This window comes from Lissotriton vulgaris, unplaced genomic scaffold (genome assembly GCF_964263255.1).
Source record: "Lissotriton vulgaris unplaced genomic scaffold, aLisVul1.2 SCAFFOLD_1937, whole genome shotgun sequence".
Lineage (NCBI taxonomy): Eukaryota > Metazoa > Chordata > Amphibia > Caudata > Salamandridae > Lissotriton > Lissotriton vulgaris.
In genome coordinates, this window is record NW_028246219.1 from 182,712 (window position 1) to 202,433 (window position 19,722).

The following is a 19,722-nucleotide window of genomic DNA, read 5'->3' on the forward strand; positions in this document are numbered from 1 at the left end:
AGTCCCAAGCTGAAGGCGAGGACCTTTAACAAGAGAGTGGGACTTTAATGCCCTATAGCTCAGCTATGGAGGGCTATAAAGCTAATAGAACATTCTGCCACTAGAGGGCAGAATATTCTAAGAAATAAAGCAAAGGCCTCAAGCAGGGACCCCCTCGGCTCCCTCAGGCCTTTGGACAACACTGGAATGTTGGAGGTGGGTCTCTACCGGCCATTAGAAGCCCATGGTGCCCGCTGCTTTCAATGGGCTCCCCACAGTCCAGTGTTCTAATAACGTACAGGGAAGGGAATGAAGCCTACCTCAGGCAATATCGATCTGCCTGGAACAATAGGCAATCAATCAGTAGACATGTTGAGCGCTCCTTGTCACCTGTGAGGGTCTCTAGGTGCTGGCAGGGCCTAGAAGTGCTTGTCCCAGGACATGGTGCATTAGTGCAGGACACACGGTCGAAACCCGCACTGATAACACTCCAGAGGTCTTGGTGCCCGGAGCAGGAGTCCAGAGCGCCCCTTGGCATGGAATGTGCGCCCCTTGGCATGGAATGTGTGTCCCTTGGCATGGAATGTGTGCCCCTTGGCATGGAATGTGTGCCCCTTGGCATGGAATGTGCGCCCCTTGGCATGGAATGTGTGCCCCTTGGCATGGAATGTGTGTTCCTTGGCATGGAATGTGCGCCCCTTGGCATGGAATGTGTGTCCCTTGGCATGGAATGTGCGCCCCTTGGCATGGAATGTGCGCCCCTAGGCATGGAATGTGTGCCCCTTGGCATGGAATGTGCACCCCTAGGCATGGAATGTGCGCCCCTAGGCATGGAATGTGCGCCCCTTGGCATGGAATGTGTGTCCCTTGGCATGGAATGTGCGCCCCTAGGCATGGAATGTGCGCCCTTTGGCATGGAATGTGAGCCCCTTGGCATGGAATGTGCTCCCCTAGGCATGGAATGTGTGCCTCTTGGCATGGAATCTGCGCCCCTTGGCATGGAATGTGTGCCCCTTGGCATGGAATGTGTGCCCCTAGGCATGGAATGTGCGCCCCTAGGCATGGAATGTGCTCCCCTTGGCATGGAATGTGTGTCCCTTGGCATGGAATGTGCACCCCTAGGCATGGAATGTGCTCCCCTTGGCATGGAATGTGTGCCCCTTGGCATGGAATGTGCACCCCTTGGCATGGAATGTGCGCCCCTAGGCATGGAATGTGCTCCCCTAGGCATGGAATGTGCTCCCCTAGGCATGGAATGTGTGCCCCTTGGCATGGAATGTGTGCCCCTAGGCATGGAATGTGCGCCCCTAGGCATGGAATGTGCTCCCCTTGGCATGGAATGTGTGTCCCTTGGCATGGAATGTGCGCCCCTAGGCATGGAATGTGCTCCCCTAGGCATGGAATGTGTGCCCCTTGGCATGGAATGTGTGCCCCTTGGCATGGAATGTGCACCCCTTGGCATGGAATGTGCCCCTTGGCATGGAATGTGTGTCCCTTGGCATGGAATGTGCGCCCCTAGGAATGGAATGTGTGTCCCTTGGCATGGAATGTGCGCCCCTTGGAATGGAATGTGTGTCCCTTGGCATGGAATGTGCGCCCCTTGGCATGGAATGTGCGCCCCTTGGCATGGAATGTGCCCCTTGGCATGGAATGTGCGCCCCTTGGCATGGAATGTGTGCCCGGGTATTCTCGGCAGGGGGCACCAGTCTCTATGGGGGAGGGGGGGCTGCCAAGAGTTTACAGTACAGGGAAGCCCCGCCCCTCCCGTCTGTCCCCGGGGCCCCTCCCGTTCATGACGTCACGGCCTCAGGAAGAGTTCACAAGGGCAGGGTGTGGCCCGCAGGGGGAGGGGCTGATCGCCCGTCGGTGACGTCATAGACAGACCCGCCGGGTCATGGGCGGGGCGCAGGGGGGCCCCAAAGAGCCTCCGCACCCGGACCCGGGACAGGAGCCGCTCTGAGGGTCCGGAGCAGAAGAGCGCGGGGGTCTCACTGGCCCGGGACAGGAGCAGGTGTGAGGGGGTCTGAACCGGGACAGGGGGGGGGGAAGAGGGTCGGACAGGAAGGGAGGGGGCCTGACCCGGGACAGGGGGTGGGGGGGTCTGACCGGGTGTGAGAGGGTCTGACCCGGGACAGGAGTCTGATCCGGGATAGGATCGGGTTTAGGGGCTTTAATAAGGAACAAGAGCACGGGTCAGACGTGAGGGGCCGGTGGGCGAGGGGCAGCCGTGCTGGGGGCAGTGGCCGCCGCCGGTGCGAGGGGGGCTGATCCGGGCCCTTTAAATCCTTGCCCCGCCCCCTCCAGGTGATTCCTGCCGGAGCCCGAGAGAGTGAGAGACAGACAGACAGACGGACGGAGGTGAGTGAGAGAGTCCAGCCCGGGACCCCCCCCCCCCTCCCTCCCCCCAGGGGGCGTGGTCTCCCAGGGCCCAGCCCTGGTGTGGGGTGTAGTTGCCCCGAGAGGCGCGGGGGGTCATGGGGTGAAGCCCCCTCCGGCCGGTGGGGGCGGCATTAAAGGTGCATTAGTGTGGTGTTGATTCTGTAGGAGGCGCTATTACTTCGAAGCACGCGTGGCCTCCATTAATGCCCCGTCGGGGGGACGGGGGGGGGGCTCAGGCTTCGGACCAACGGCCCAGGCGGGGGGGGGTGTTTGTTTACAAGAAGATCAGGGCGCCTCCTCCCGCTTCGAGGCGCACTTCACAGAGTGACCGGAGGGGGCGCTGGCGGAGGACAAGACACGTTCAAAAGACAACATCTGTCCGTCCTGGAGAGGGAGGGAGGGCTTCGAGGAGCCGAACCGTGCGAGGCGCATAGAAGGCCTCGCTGCCTGAGGCACTATACAAGTGATTGGTGCATAGAAGGCCTCGCTGCCTGAGGCGCTATACAAGTGATTGGTGCATAGAAGGGCTGCCTGCTTGAGGCGCTATACAAGTGATTGGTGCATAGAAGGGCTGCCTGCTTGAGGCGCTATACAAGTGATTGGTGCTTAGAAGGCCTCGCTGCCCGAGGCGCTAAACAAGTGATTGGTGCATAGAAGGGCTGCCTGCTTGAGGCGCTATACAAGTGATTGGTGCATAGAAGGGCTGCCTGCCTGAGGCGCTATACAAGTGATTGGTGCATAGAAGGGCTGCCTGCTTGAGGCGCTATACAAGTGATTGGTGCATAGAAGGCCTCGCTGCCTGAGGCGCTATACAAGTGATTGGTGCATAGAAGGCCTCGCTGCCTGAGGCGCTATACAAGTAATCGGTGCATAGAAGAAGGGCTGCCTGCTTGAGGCGCTATATAATCGATTGGTGCATAGAGGAAGGGCTTCCTGCTCGAGGCGCTATACAAGTGATCGGTGCATAGAAGAAAAGCTGCCTGCTTGAGGCGCTATATAAGCGATTGGTGCATAGAAGAAGGGCTTACTGCTCGAGGCGCTATACAAGTGATTGGTGCATAGAAGAAGGGCTGCCTGCTTGAGGCACTATACACGTGATTGGTGCATAGAAAGGCTGCCTGCTCGAGGCGCTATACAAGTGATCGGTGCATAGAAGAAGGGCTGCCTGCTCGAGGCGCTAAACAAGTGATCGGTGCATAGAAGAAGGGCTGCCTGCTTGAGGCGCTATACAAGTGATTGGTGCATAGAAGGAATACCTGCTTGTAGCTGATCATGGTGAATACTGCATAGGAAGCCGGTTTGAGCTCACGGTTTACTCATGGGAAATGCCTTATAACAACTTTACAAGCATGGAAGCACAGCTGTACCTACAGGAAGTTCCTTATAACTAGTTCACATGCATAGAATCAGGGTTTTACCTACACAAATAATTTTTAAAATAGTCTATATACTTACAAGCTCCATTTACCTGCATGAGGTGCTTTAAAACTAGTCCGTGTGTGCAAAGAAGCAGGATTCTGCACACAAGAGGCGCTTTATAACTAGTCTGGGGGGCTCTGCACACAGAAGGTGCTTTATAACTAGTCTGGGGGGCTCTGCACACAGGAGGTGCTTTATAACTAGTCTGGGGCTCTGCACATAGGAGGCGCTTAATAACTAGTCTGGGGGGCTCTGCACACAGGAGGCGCTTTATAACTAGTCTGGGGGGCTCTGCACACAGGAGGTGCTTTATAACTAGTCTGGGGGGCTCTGCACACAGGAGGTGCTTTATAACTAGTCTGGGGGGCTCTGCACACAGGAGGTGCTTTATAACTAGTCTGGGGCTCTGCACACAGGAGGTGCTTTATAACTAGTCTGGGGCTCTGCACACAGGAGGTGCTTTATAACTAGTCTGGGGGGCTCTGCACACAGGAAGTGCTTTATAACTAGTCTGGGGGGCTCTGCATACAGGAGGTGCTTTATAACTAGTCTGGGGCTCTGCACACAGGAGGTGCTTTATAACTAGTCTTGGGGGCTCTGCACACAGGAGGTGCTTTATAACTAGTCTGGGGGGCTCTGCACACAGGAGGTGCTTTATAACTAGTCTGGGGGGCTCTGCACACAGGAGGTGCTTTATAACTAGTCTGGGGCTCTGCACACAGGAGGTGCTTTATAACTAGTCTTGGGGGCTCTGCACACAGGAGGTGCTTTATAACTAGTCTGGGGGGCTCTGCACACCGGAGGTGCTTTATAACTAGTCTGGGGGGCTCTGCACACAGGAGGTGCTTTATAACTAGTCTTGGGGGCTCTGCACACAGGAGGTGCTTTATAACTAGTCTTGGGGGCTCTGCACACAGGAGGTGCTTTATAACTAGTCTGGGGCTCTGCACACAGGAGGTGCTTTATAACTAGTCTGGGGCTCTGCACACAGGAGGTGCTTTATAACTAGTCTGGGGCTCTGCACACAGGAGGTGCTTTATAACTAGTCTGGGGCTCTGCACACAAGCGGTGCTTTATAACTAGTCTTGGGGCTCTGCACACAGGAGCTGCTTTATAACTAGTCTGGGGCTCTGCACACAGGAGGTGCTTTATAACTAGTCCGGTTAAATACATCTTGCCGAGTGAGCTGCCTGGGACTCTCTTCGTCAGCTGTTGTGCAGCGAGTGCAGATCCTTCATTCCTTTTCCTCTGTTGCCGAGACCTACGCCTCGCGGCCCCCGCTTCGCGGGTGCCGCTCGCAGGCCAGGTCAATTTGCGGTCTTGTGTGGCTGGACCAACACCCTAGTGCTTAGAAGCACCAACGCGGCTTTGTGGAGCCAGCATTTCATCAGAGGACGTGAGGCGGGACTGCGAGGACCAGCAGGCAGCGCGGCGCTGATCGGCCGCAGCTGGTCCTCTTCCCGCCCCTCCATCGGTTAAATACATCTTGCCGAGTGAGCTGCCTGGGACTCTCTTCGTCAGCTGTTGTGCAGCGAGTGCAGATCCTTCATTCCTTTTCCTCTGTTGCCGAGACCTACGCCTCGCGGCCCCCGCTTCGCGGGTGCCGCTCGCAGGCCAGGTCAATTTGCGGTCTTGTGTGGCTGGACCAACACCCTAGTGCTTAGAAGCACCAACGCGGCTTTGTGGAGCCAGCATTTCATCAGAGGACGTGAGGCGGGACTGCGAGGACCAGCAGGCAGCGCGGCGCTGATCGGCCGCAGCTGGTCCTCTTCCCGCCCCTCCATCGGTTAAATACATCTTGCCGAGTGAGCTGCCTGGGACTCTCTTCGTCAGCTGTTGTGCAGCGAGTGCAGATCCTTCATTCCTTTTCCTCTGTTGCCGAGACCTACGCCTCGCGGCCCCCGCTTCGCGGGTGCCGCTCGCAGGCCAGGTCAATTTGCGGTCTTGTGTGGCTGGACCAACACCCTAGTGCTTAGAAGCACCAACGCGGCTTTGTGGAGCCAGCATTTCATCAGAGGACGTGAGGCGGGACTGCGAGGACCAGCAGGCAGCGCGGCGCTGATCGGCCGCAGCTGGTCCTCTTCCCGCCCCTTCACCTTCCATATATTCTTTGATGTAGCATTAAATAGCCATTGGAGAGATCAGGGGGGGAAGGAGGATTCTCCTCATTTCCAACACTGCAGTTATGGTTCCACCCTAAATAATATGCTAGCCATGCTAGATATGACCCTGTTAAACTGTAATGTTAACAATCGGGCAATAACATGCCCTACATTCACGGGTAGAGATGCATGTTCTTTTATTGATCATATCTTGTTGTCTAGCAGTGGAGACTACACTGACTTATACGTGAATGAAGAAAGTCTCAGTGACCATAATAGCCTACGTGTTACCCTCTTGGGGCATGGCACCTCAACAGTTTCAGGTGGTAAATGTACAACCGATATAGTGCCTACTAGACCAAAGGGCCTTAGGGTTAAATGGACCGGTGTAAATTCCAAAGTTAAGCAGAAGGAGGTTGTCACCCAATGCAAGAATCAAATTAGTTATTGTTTGGATGATGACAGCGATTCTGGCTGTTTAATAGGATGTTTTGTATCTTTGAACATCATTATTGAGGGTATCTTCACTAAGACCCCGTCAGCCAATAGTGGTCAAAAGCAGGGGTGGTTTGATAAGACATGTATTGTCGCCCTCCGTAACCTAAAGAATGCGCTAGGCACCAAACCACGTGTTAAGACTGTGATACAACACCTCAGGGCTAGTTATAAATTAGCCATCAATAAAAGGAAAAGGGTATTACAGTCTGAGGCGTGGGACAAGCTGAGGGAGGCTGCTGAGACTAAAAACAGTAAACTCTATTGGGAAACGATTAATAGTTCGTTTCTCAGTAGAGAAAATGTTCCAGAACTGACCTCATATGTGGCATGTAGCGACTGGGTTAATCATTTTTCTAAAATATTTAACCCTGAAGGGCCAACTTCGGAGTTACCACCATCTGATATAAACCCATGGTTGCCCCTTTCGTTGGCTATAACATTGGAAGAATGTCAGGAAGCAATTTCATTAAGTAAAGGAGGCAAGGCACCGGGCCCCGATGGGGTCCCGTTGGATTTATATAAAGATGAAACAGCGTTATGGGCTCCCATTTTGACAAGGATTTTTAATTGTGCGGCTGAAAATGAATTCCCTTCTACCTGGGGTCAATCGATTATCATCCCTTTACATAAGAAGGGCGATAAGTCAGAGGCCTCTAATTATCGCCCAATCTCATTACTGGATGCCTCTGTAAAGGTGATGAGTAGGATTTTACTGAAGAGGCTAGAAGACTGGGCAACTGATTTTAACATCTTAACTAAAGTCCAATACGGTTTCCGCAAAGGTCTGGGTACACTGGACCAATGCGTAAATCTGGACCTTTTAATCAGTAAATATACTGTGGCTAAAAGTGGCAACCTCTTTTTATGTTTTGCTGATTTGAGCAGCGCTTTTGATTTGGTTAACCATAGTATTCTTTGGGAAGTTCTGCTTGATGCAGGGGCACCAAGGGAAATAGTGTATTTTTTAGCCAGACTATACGAAAAACTTTCATGTAAAGTCCGCTATGGCACCCTTGGCGAATGTACCCCGTTCTTTAAAGTGTCTCGGGGCATTCGTCAGGGTTGTGTTTTAGCCCCGCTTTTATTTTCCCTTTTTATTAATGGTGTAGATCGATCCTTGACCAACATTTTAGCAGATGCCCCCCTGATTGGTGGTAAACCTGTTCCGCTGTTACTTTATGCGGATGACGCTGTTCTTTTATCTCGAACACAGTTGGGCCTACAGCGCCTTATTGATAATTTCACGCAGTTTATACAAGCTAGGCAGCTTCGTGTGAATAAAACTAAGACATATGTAATGTCATGTGGTCAGGCAGCCAAGCAGGGAAAACATACTTTCTTCCTAGATAAGGAAAAGCTGACCTCTGTTAAATCCTTTTGTTATTTGGGAATAACATATAGTAACAGCGGGTCCTGGAATGCGGAATTTGAAGCCGTAAAAACAAAAATGTTACGGTCCACTAGTAGCATTTTTCGTTTTGCCTCTAAACTTGGCTCACGAAGTATCTATGATATGACGAACATATATAATGTATGCTGTGTTTCCTCTGCTCTGTATGGGGCAGGGGTGTGGGGTCACTGTGAGGGTATTCTCTTGCAGAAGGAGGAAAATAAGTTCTTAAGGAGGCTATTATGTGTTCCCCCTTTCGCCTCCATACAGTTGATCCATGACGAAGTTGGGATCGAGTACATCTCTGACTTAGCAGCAGTTCGGCCACTTTTATTGTGGCGATCTATTTGGGCTAAGTCGGAGACCCGATTCACTCAGGATATTATCCTTGACTGTATAGGTTTGGATCATTCCTCACGGGTATTACGGTTAAGATACATCCATCATTGGTATCTACTTTTGTTTAACATTAATGTGTTCCGTGAGCCGGAAAAGGTTGTATCCATTTCCAAAAAAGAAATTAAGATAATGTTCCTTAATTTTCGTAAGGCTGAGCGAGACAAAGCTGTTGGAAATCTTGCTACTTTGAAATTTTACAAAGATCTAAATTTAGCTTCTGGACTGCAAACTTATCTTGTATTTGTGACCCGCCCTTCCCACCAGTATGTTTTAACACGGGTCAGATTGGGTATTGTACACCACTTGGTTGCTTTTCCAAACATAAAGACTAGTTCAAACACACTTTGTCCGTGTGACGGTACTTCTCGTCAGAGTAGTTGCCATTTCTTACTTTTTTGTAAATTTTATCAGTATTTTAGGCTTAAATACCTTAAACCAATTTTTATTAAATATAACATCTGTACCACACAAACAGCATTGATATTTTTATCTTTATTAGCGAACGAGGAGATTTGTTTCTTCTTGGCTACTTTTATTTTAAAATGTACAGCTGCCAGGAAAAGTATTGTACTTTAATGCTGTTTACTGACCTGTCTGTACTTGTGCTATACAGCTGCCAGGGTTTACTCATGATGAAATTAATGTTCTTATCCCTGTCTGTATACATATGTTTTATTTTGCTTTGAACTTTATATCAATGTCTGTATTAAGGTATTTATGCAGTGCCCACAGTATTGAATGATTATTTAACAATTTTAATATACAGTTCCCAGTAAAGGCCTAGTAAGTAATTTCTACTGATTCCCAGTTAGTCCATGTAAGAATGTCATGCATTTTATAAGAACATGTTTGACCCATAGAGGCATGAATACCTTTCACTTGCTGCACTTTAGCTTTTTCCCTTTTTTAGGAAAGATTATTTTGCGATTTTAATATTTTTAATTGTGTTTTTGCTTGTATGATTTGTATGTACAAATCGAATAAAAGCTTTTGAACTGAAACTGAACTAGTCTGGGGCTCTGCACACAGGAGGTGCTTTATAACTAGTCTGGGGGGCTCTGCACACAGGAGGTGCTTTATAACTAGTCTGGGGCTCTGCACACAGGAGGTGCTTTATAACTAGTCTGGGGGGCTCTGCATACAGGAGGTGCTTTATAACTAGTCTGGGGCTCTGCACACAGGAGGTGCTTTATAACTAGTCTCGGGCTCTGCACACAGGAGCTGCTTTATAACTAGTCTGGGGCTCTGCACACAGGAGGTGCTTTATAACTAGTCTGGGGCTCTGCACACAGGAGGTGTGTTAGACGGACCGGGAGGGTCGGCCGAGGATAAGGGGAGAGGTCTCCGGGGAGAGCCGTCTCCAGCGATCGTACAGACAAGTAACTTCCCCCCCACAGACGGACACCACACAAGGGTAAAGTTTCAACGAGACTTTATAGGCAATTCTCTAAGTACGATGGAATGGTACAAGGAGGTCTGGACTCAGGGGTCCCCTCGATTCTGGTCTCTGGTTTGGGAAAAAGGGTAGCGGGACAGTCTTGTTACCAAAGGTGGAAATAGCTCTCAATCCTCGAGCTCGGCGTTCTAGATGATCGGGCCGCGGCGGAGCCAGCAGGTCCCGAGATGGACGAAGGAAACGACGGTCCGCGGCGGTGCCAGCAGGTCCCGATGAGATGATGGTTGCAAACGGTCCGCGGCCACGCCAGCAGGTCCCGACGACGATGAAGGATCGGAAGGTTACGAAGGTTGTGGCAGCGCCAGCAGGCAAGACAAAGGTGCACAAGGCAGAGCTACGGCAGCGCCGGTAGTCCGTCAAGGATGAGTTCTTCTTTGCGTCTCTCGACTCCAAGATACAACTGCCCTCCTGCTCTGGAGCTGCCCCAGTTATAGGGCTGATGTTCTTTGATGTCCGGACCCTCGCACCTGGAGGTCGGGAGGTCCGGGATGAGGGTGTCCCGACACCCAGCAGGGGGGTGGAGCCAGCGCCCGGGGAGGCGATGGCCGGGCGGCACTTGGCGGGGGAGAGCCATCGACACCTCTTTCTCCCATTGACTTGCCAAGTAGCCCGCTCACCTCCTGGGTGGATGGTGGTGCCGGGATGTCTGAGGCCGGGCTAGGCCCAGGGTTGAGGTCGATCGGGGGCCAGGCGGCCTCGTGGTGGAGTGTCCAAGATGGCGTCCCGGATGGGCGCGCGGGCCAGCAGTGGATCGGGCCCACGAGGTCGATATGTTTGAAGGCAGGGGTCCCTGAGGGGACGGAGGACGTGCAATGGTGGTGTGTGGTACTTGCGTGACCGGGCTCGGGCCTGGTCGGGCCGGGGGAGAGCGGCCCTTCATGTGGCCTGTCCAACATGCGTCCCCCCCAGCTGAAGGCGGGGAGAGTTACCCATCCTCTTGGGGACTCTCCTCGTCGAGGCGGAAAAACCGGGACAGGCCATCCGCGTTGGTGTGATCTGGCCCAGGCCGGTGTTCAACAGTGAAGTCCATCCCTTGTAGGGAGATGGACCAACGTAGTAACTTCGGGTTTTCCCCCCGCATCTGCATCAGCCACTGCAGGGGTCGGTGGTCGGTCTGCACCCGAAAGTGTGTGCCAAAGAGGTAGGGCCGGAGCTTCTTGAGGGCCCATACCACAGCGAAGGCCTCCCTCTCTATGGTGCTCCATCGTTGTTCTCGTGGTAGGAGTCGTCTGCTGATGAAGGCCACTGGCTGATCCAGGCCTTCGGTGTTCACTTGAGACAGGACTGCCCCAATGCCATGGTCGGAGGCATCCGTCTGGACGACGAACTCCCTGCTGTAGTCGGGGGCCTGGAGCACCGGGGCGGAACACATGGCGGCCTTCAATTGTTCGAATGCTGTTTGACAATCTGCGGTCCAGTTGACTTTCTTGGGTTGATTTTTGGACGTGAGTTCTGTGAGGGGCCCCACTATAGTACCATAGTCTTTCACAAACCTTCGGTAATAGCCCGTGAGGCCCAGGAAGGCTCGTACCTCGGTCTGGGTGATGGGGGGCTGCCAGGACTGGATGGCGGCAATTTTGAGCTGCAGAGGGGCCACCAGGCCGCTTCCCACCTGGTGTCCGAGGTAGGTTACAGACCCTTGACCAATTTGACATTTGCTGGCCTTGATCGTGAGGCCAGCTCGCTGAAGGGCTTGTAGCACTGCTTGGAGGTGGTGGAGGTGCTCGGGCCAATGGTGGCTGTATACAGCGATGTCGTCTAGGTAGGCGGCGCTGAACCCTTCGAGCCCCGCCAGGACCTGATTGACGAGCCGCTGAAATGTTGCGGGAGCGTTCTTCATGCCGAAGGGCATGACCTTGAAATGGTAATGGCCATCGGGGGTGGAAAAGGCAGAACGTTCTTGGGCCCGGGGTGTGAGGCCGATTTGCCAGTAGCCCGCCGTCAGGTCGAAAATACTGAGGTAGCGGGCAGCTCCCATGCGGTCAATTAGTTCATCTGCCCGGGGGATGGGATGTGCGTCTGTTCGGGTGACCGCATTCAAGCCCCGGTAGTCAACGCAGAACCGGAGTTCCGGTGTGGTGCCTGGGGCGGCCGCTTTGGGGACCAGTACTACAGGGCTGGCCCAGGGGCTGTCTGAGGGCTCGATGACCCCGAGCGTGAGCATTTTTGCTACCTCTTCCTGGACGCAGGCCCGTACCCGATCTGGCACGCGGTAGGCCCGGTGGCGGATAGGGGGGCTATCCCCCGTGTCCACATCGTGCACACACCAGGAAGTGACACCTGGGGTGAGGGAGAACAGGCTGGCGAACTGTGATAGGAGGACTCGACACTCCTGGCGTTGCTCTCGGGTGAGGGCTTCTGAGAGTCGGACCCCATCCACGGAGCCGTCTTTCTCCCGAGTCCGTAGGAGGTCAGGGAGGGGCTCGGAGTCTTCTTCAGTCCCATTGTCTGTGGCCATCAGGAGGCTGAGTTCGGAACGCACAAAGTGGGGCTTCAGTCTGTTAGCGTGGAGGACCCGGAGGGGGTTCCGGGAAGATTCCATGTCGATGAGATAGGTGGCAGGACCCTTGCGCTCGACTACTTTGAAGGGCCCCGTCCACTTGTCTTGCAGGGCGCAGGGTTCGGTGGGGGACATCACCCATACCTGTTGCCCAGGTTCAAACTCGATGGAGGAGGCATTCCGGTCATACCACTTTTTCATGTCCTCTTGACTGGCCTCTAGGTTGGCTTTTGCCAGCTCTCTGAACCGCCGGGTCTGGTTGCGGAGGGTTAGGAGGTACCGGAAGACATCTGGTGGGTTCTTGAGAGGGGGCATCTCCCAGCCTTCCTTGACTAGGCTGAGAGGCCCCCGTACTGGGTGTCCATACAGCAGTTCAAACGGGCTGAAGCCCAGGGACTTCTGGGGGACCTCTCGATATGCGAAGAGGAGGCACGGCAGCAGCACATCCCACTGGCGACGGAGGGGCTCTTCCAACCCCCCGATCATCCCTTTGAGCGTGCGGTTGAACCGCTCAACGAGTCCGTTCCCTTGAGGGTGATAGGGGGTCGTGAATCGGTAGGTGACCCCACACTGTTGCCAGAGGGATTTCATATATTTAGAAATAAAGTTCGTGCCTCTGTCGCTGACGACTTCTCGGGGGAAGCCCACACGGGAGAAGATCCCCATTAGAGCCCGGCCGACTACCGGGGCTGTCACAGTTCGCAGGGGAACAGCCTCGGGGTAGCGGGTGGCGTGGTCCACTAGCACCAGGATGAATCGATGGCCTTGTTTTGTACGCGGGTCCAGGGGCCCCACGATGTCGATCCCGACCCTCTCGAACGGGGTGGTGACCACGGGAAAAGGTTGCAGGGGGGCTTTTAGTTTGCGGCCGCTCTTTCCACTGGCTTGGCACGTGGGGCAAGATCGGCAATGCTGGTGTACATCGTTCCTCATTTTGGGCCAGAAGAAGTGGGTCACCAGACGACTGTAGGTTTTATCTTGACCCAGGTGTCCCGCCAGGGGGACGTCGTGGGCCAGGTTTAGCAGAAAGTCTCTAAAACGGAGGGGCACCACTAGTACTCGGCTGGCCCCCAGCTCCGCGATTCTTTGCTCACTGTACAGCAGATCATTGTCCCAGTAGATCCAGTGTGTTCCGGAGGTATCCCCTGCGCTTTGGGCGAGTGCTTGCTGGCGGAGTCCCTCGAGGGAGGGACAGGTCTTCTGTTCTTGGCGAAATTGTTCTTGCGTGGGCCCCCCCTCTTGAGGCCACTGGTCGAGGTTAGCGAGGTTTGGAGGTTGAGCTGGTTCTGGGGGGACGTCACGGTCGGTGGTTTCGGCCGGGGCGACCGGAGGCGGCGGCGCCGGCCATTCGGGTTCCTCTGGGCGGGGGTTGGCGCGGGCGGCCATGGACCGGGTGGTGACACACGCCCAGTCTGGGACGCCTAACATCCCCAGGTGTTCTCTTCGTTCTACGGCTGCCCACGGAAAGCTTTCAAGGTCATTCCCCAGGAGGCAGTCTACGGGGGCATCGTCTCGGACCGTTACCTTCAACATGCCGGTGACCCCTCCCCATTCGAAGGGAACGCAGGCCATCCGGCACAGACTTTCCGAGTTATCGGCGGAACGTACTGGGCAGAGAATGTTTGGTAGATACTGTTCTGGGGTCACCAGGTGACAGCGGACGGCTGTTACACTGGCCCCGGTGTCACGAAGGGCTTCGGCCCGGCGTCCATTGATGCTCACCCATTGGCTGTACTTCTGGGTGTTAGCGGGTAGGGGGACCCGCGGGACCATGTCTTTCCCCCCTAAGCAGGCTAGAGCCATGGCGGCTGGCTCCCATTCTTGATGTTCCTGTTCATATTCCTCTTGTTCCTCTGAGATCTGTTCCTCCCCCAGAGCAGCAGCGGCTACTTGGCGGGGTCTTGGGCTCTGGTACTGGGGGCAGTTTGGGTCGTTTGCATAGTGGCCGACTCGTTGGCATCGATGGCACGTAACATTGGCTCGGTATCCCGGTCGCGCCGGGGTGCTGCCCCGGTTGGCCGGGGGGGTGGTGCTGGTAGCGGGGGCGACCGGGGCGTTGTCTCTCCCTCGTCCTTGGCCCCCTCCTCCTCCTCGGGGACGGTGCTGACCATTGTTGTTCCGGTTCTGTTCGTAGGACCCATTCCGGCCCACTCTGGTGATTTCCCACCGGTCAGCTTCGGCTGCGAGCTGCCGGGGATCCGTTAACTTGCTGTCGAGGAGGTGCTGGCGGAGTTCAATGAAGCAATTGTTCGACAGGTGCTCCCATACCATGAGATTGAACAGTTGTTCGTAGGTTGTGACCTTGCTTCCTTTGATCCAGCCCTCGAAGGCTCGGCTAAAATAGTTTACATAGTCCACCCAAGTTGTACCCGGGATGCGGGTGCAGTCTCGGAACCTCTGACGGTACATCTCGGGTGTGAGGCCATAGCGAGTGAGGAGTGCAGCTTTCATATGGTCATAGGAGGTCATCTGGTGGTCCGGGAGCTGTAGCAGGGCGTCGCGGCCCTCATTGAGGAATCTCCCCCATAGACCGGCTCCCCAATCGCTTCTATCGATCCGGTGTGCCGTCATAGCGATTTCATAGGCCTTAAACCATTGCTGGATGTCGTCCTCTCGGAAGTATTCTCGAACGACATCCTTGGGGATGTGTACCTTTTTCTCTGTTGCCCCTGGGGTGTGGGGTTGCTCGGACACCCCTACTTCTTTATTCTGCTTGCGTAGGTCGATCTCAGCTAGTTTTCGCTCGTGTTCATATGCCAGTCTCTTTTCCTCGAGCTCCCTTTGTCTCTGTTTCTCCTCTCTTTCTTCTCGGAGACGCAGGTGCTCTAAGTTGATTTTTTGTTCGGCCAACTTAAGTTCAATATCCATTTTGAGCCGGGCCATTTCCAGCTCGTGTAGTCTGGTTTTTTCTCGTTCCTGGATCTCGTCTTGCGAGAGACCCGTTCTTCGCTCTTCAGGGGCCGTGGTGGTTTTTGCTGCGATGCTTTGATCAGGGGTTCCGGCAGCCCCGGTTTCTGCCCAAGATTCCAGGGCATGCTTAAAATCGTCTTTGGTACTTAGTCCGGTGGTAGCGATACCTAGTTCGATGCAGAATTGTTTTAGTTCACGATGGCTGTACTCGTCCAATTTCTCCATCTGGAATTTCTCGGTTGCTCCGCTTTCTTTAGTCGTCATCGTGATTTCGTCGTGGGGTAAGCTACTCTCTGTACGATTATGCGGTGATTCGGATCGCGCCGCTGGCCACCAATGTTAGACGGACCGGGAGGGTCGGCCGAGGATAAGGGGAGAGGTCTCCGGGGAGAGCCGTCTCCAGCGATCGTACAGACAAGTAACTTCCCCCCCACAGACGGACACCACACAAGGGTAAAGTTTCAACGAGACTTTATAGGCAATTCTCTAAGTACGATGGAATGGTACAAGGAGGTCTGGACTCAGGGGTCCCCTCGATTCTGGTCTCTGGTTTGGGAAAAAGGGTAGCGGGACAGTCTTGTTACCAAAGGTGGAAATAGCTCTCAATCCTCGAGCTCGGCGTTCTAGATGATCGGGCCGCGGCGGAGCCAGCAGGTCCCTAGATGGACGAAGGAAACGACGGTCCGCGGTGGAGCCAGCAGGTCCCGATGAGATGATGGTTGCAAACGGTCCGCGGCCACGCCAGCAGGTCCCGACGACGATGAAGGATCGGAAGGTTACGAAGGTTGTGGCAGCGCCAGCAGGCAAGACAAAGGTGCACAAGGCAGAGCTACGGCAGCGCCGGTAGTCCGTCAAGGATGAGTTCTTCTTTGCGTCTCTCGACTCCAAGATACAACTGCCCTCCTGCTCTGGAGCTGCCCCAGTTATAGGGCTGATGTTCTTTGATGTCCGGACCCTCGCACCTGGAGGTCGGGAGGTCCGGGATGAGGGTGTCCCGACACCCAGCAGGGGGGTGGAGCCAGCGCCCGGGGAGGCGATGGCCGGGCGGCACTTGGCGGGGGAGAGCCATCGACACCTCTTTCTCCCATTGACTTGCCAAGTAGCCCGCTCACCTCCTGGGTGGATGGTGGTGCCGGGATGTCTGAGGCCGGGCTAGGCCCAGGGTTGAGGTCGATCGGGGGCCAGGCGGCCTCGTGGTGGAGTGTCCAAGATGGCGTCCCGGATGGGCGCGCGGGCCAGCAGTGGATCGGGCCCACGAGGTCGATATGTTTGAAGGCAGGGGTCCCTGAGGGGACGGAGGACGTGCAATGGTGGTGTGTGGTACTTGCGTGACCGGGCTCGGGCCTGGTCGGGCCGGGGGAGAGCGGCCCTTCATGTGGCCTGTCCAACAAGGTGCTTTATAACTAGTCTGGGGGGCTCTGCACACAGGAGGTGCTTTATAACTAGTCTGGGGGGCTCTGCACACAGGAGGTGCTTTATAACTAGTCTGGGGGGCTCTGCACACAGGAGGTGTTTTATAACTAGTCTGGGGCTCTGCACACAGGAGGTGCTTTATAACTAGTCTGGGGCTCTGCACACAGGAGGTGCTTTATAACTAGTCTGGGGGGCTCTGCACACAGGAGGTGCTTTATAACTAGTCTGGGGGGCTCTGCACACAGGAGGTGCTTTATAACTAGTCTGGGGGGCTCTGCACACAGGAGGTGCTTTATAACTAGTCTGGGGCTCTGCACACAGGAGGTGCTTTATAACTAGTCTGGGGCTCTGCACACAGGGGGTGCTTTATAACTAGTCTGGGGGGCTCTGCACACAGGAGGTGCTTTATAACTAGTCTGGGGCTCTGCACACAGGAGGTGCTTTATAACTAGTCTGCGGCTCTGCAGACAGGAGGTGCTTTATAACTAGTCTTGGGGGCTCTGCACACTAGAGGTGCTTTATAACTAGTCTGGGGTTCTGCACACAGGAGGTGCTTTATAACTAGTCTGGGGCTCTGCACTCAGGAGGTGCTTTATAACTAGTCTGGGGGGCTCTGCACACAGGAGGTGCTTTATAACTAGTCTGGGGGGCTCTGCACACAGGAGGTGCTTTATAACTAGTCTGGGGCTCTGCACACAGGAGGTGCTTTATAACTAGTCTTGGGGGCTCTGCACACAGGAGGTGCTTTATAACTAGTCTGGGGGGCTCTGCACACAGGAGGTGCTTTATAACTAGTCTGGGGGGCTCTGCACACAGGAGGTGCTTTATAACTAGTCTGGGGCTCTGCACACAGGAGGTGCTTTATAACTAGTCTTGGGGGCTCTGCACACAGGAGGTGCTTTATAACTAGTCTGGGGGGCTCTGCACACAGGAGGTGCTTTATAACTAGTCTGGGGGGCTCTGCACACAGGAGGTGCTTTATAACTAGTCTTGGGGGCTCTGCACACAGGAGGTGCTTTATAACTAGTCTTAGGGGCTCTGCACACAGGAGGTGCTTTATAACTAGTCTGGGGGGCTCTGCACACAGGAGGTGCTTTATAACTAGTCTTGGGGGCTCTGCATACAGGAGGTGCTTTATAACTAGTCTTGGGGGCTCTGCACACAGGAGGTGCTTTAAAGCTTGTTTCACCTGCAACATGCAGTCGGCAAGCTTCAAAGCTTGTTTCATCTGCAAGATGCAGTCTGCAAGCTTCGAAGCTTGTTTCACCTGCAAGATGCAGTCTGCAAGCTTCGAAGCCTGTTTCACCTGCATGATACAGTCTGCAAGCTTTGAAGCTTGTTTCACCTGCATGATGCAGTCTGCAAGCTTCGAAGCTTGTTTCACCTGCATGATGCAGTCTGCAAGCTTCGAAGCTTGTTTCACCTGCATGATGCAGTCTGCAAGCTTCAAAGCTTGTTTCACCTGCATGATGCAGTCTGCAAGCTTCGAAGGACAAAAGGCATACAGGAGGCCGCAGTTCCACTCGCGACAAAAAAGTGTCGCAGAGAGAGGACCGCCTTGGAAACTCCAACACACAATACTGCTGACATTGCGGGTTCTTGCCGGTGGCGAACAGATCTAACAAAGGATCTCCTCACTGTCGAAAGAGACCTTGCACCCCCTCTGAATGAAGACGCCATTTGTGATCCATAAGGCACCAACGGTTGAGTTCGTCCGCCCTGGCATTCAGAGAACCCACCAGGTGTTGCACCATTAGAGTTATGTCCTGATGTTTCAGCCATGCCCAGAGACGTAGGGTCTCCTGACACAGGATCCACAATCCCACCCCACCCTGTTTGACAGTGGTGTTGTCTGAGAACACCTGCACCACCTTCCCTTTGAGAGGGGGAAGGAATGCCTTCAGTGCCAGTCTCATCACCAAGAGCTCCAGAAGGTTGATGTGGAGCCCGGACTCCGCCGGTGACCAGACCCAATCCTGGTTCGTGAGCCGCCACTGCAATTGGCGTGCAGTGGCCTCCGAGATCTGGACGCAATTGGAAAGATTCCCCAGATGTTGAGCGCACTGGAATTGCAGAGCCCACTGCAGAGGCAGCATATGCCACCCGGCATGATTGACCAGCAGGATGCAGGGGGCCAAGAGGCCCAGCAGTCTCGGGGTCCGTCTCACAGATCTGGGATACCGGCTGAAGATCAGAATAATAGCCCGGATATCCCAGACTCACTACAAAAACCAGAAACTGCGCTGTGTCCGGAATGGCTCCAATGAAAAGGAGCATCTGAGAGGGAGTCGGGTGTGACTTCAGCACGTTATAGTGAACCCCAGCGAATGTAGGAGGTCTGCCGTAGTCTGGAGGTGAGAGACGACAGCCTGGGGCGAGCCCGCCTTCAACACCCAGTCGGCGAGATAAGGGAAGACTGGAATCCCTGATCTGTGCAGATGGGCTGCGACCACCGCCATCACTTTCGTGAACACCCGAGGGGCGCTGGTAAGGCCAAAGGGGAGCACGGTAAACTGAAAGTGCTCATGGCCTACCGTGAACCGCAGGTAGTGCTGGTGGGCCGGAAGGACGGGGATGTGAAAATAAGCGTCCTGCAAGTCCAACGCTACCATCCAGGCTCCAGGGTTGAGAGCAGGCAGGACCTGAGCAAGTATCAACATCTTGAACTTCTCCTTCTGGAGGAATCGGTTGAGGGCCCCTAGGTCTTAAATAGGACGCAGGCCTTTGTCCTTCTTGGGCACCAGAAAGTAGCGGGAACAACTTCCACAACCTAGATCTGGCGCAGGGACCCTCTCTATAGCTCCCTTGGTCAAAAGAGCTGAAACTTCCTGGCGGAGAAGGGCCAAACAATCCTCCAACATGAGATTGTAAGACAGTGGCATGGAGGGAGGAGTAGTCTCGAAGGGGAGGGAGCAGCCCCAATGGACAATTTGCAGGTCCCACCAGTCCGACGTTATGGATTGCCAGTGGAGGAGGTGATGGCGAATCCTGCCGCCCACTGGCTGAAGATGGACCTGGAATGTCAGACTAGGAGGGTTTGGAGGCCATGGAAGAATGGGAGATGGTGGATTGGTCCTCCCGCTGGCTCCCAGACCCGTGAAGACGCTGGCCCCACATCCGCGGCCACCCGGAGGCTGGACAGCTTGCGTGTTTCGGAGGCTAGTCTAGACCTGATGTGGTTGGGCACCCCTTCCGTAGCCACGAAAGGGACGAAAAGCAGACTATGGTGGATGAAAAAGGCGCAGTGAGGCCCAAAGATCTGGCCGTAGCACAAGAG

The 19,722-nt window shown here is 54.5% G+C and overlaps 1 protein-coding gene across 2 annotated transcripts in view; it reads left to right on the top strand.

Moving 5' to 3' along the window:
- The first annotated feature begins 1,831 nt into the window (after positions 1 to 1,831).
- Positions 1,832 to 19,722, top strand: part of LOC147666042 (CTD small phosphatase-like protein 3) — a 199,159-nt gene continuing 181,268 nt past the window's right edge. Inside the window, exon 1 of one of the 2 annotated variants that reach the window (XM_086949300.1) lies at positions 1,832 to 1,990. The gene's annotated coding sequence lies outside the window, so the exon portion shown is untranslated. Of the gene's footprint in view, positions 1,991 to 2,206; positions 2,338 to 19,722 lie in introns of those variants that run through there. The other variant, XM_086949301.1, reaches the window with a different exon arrangement.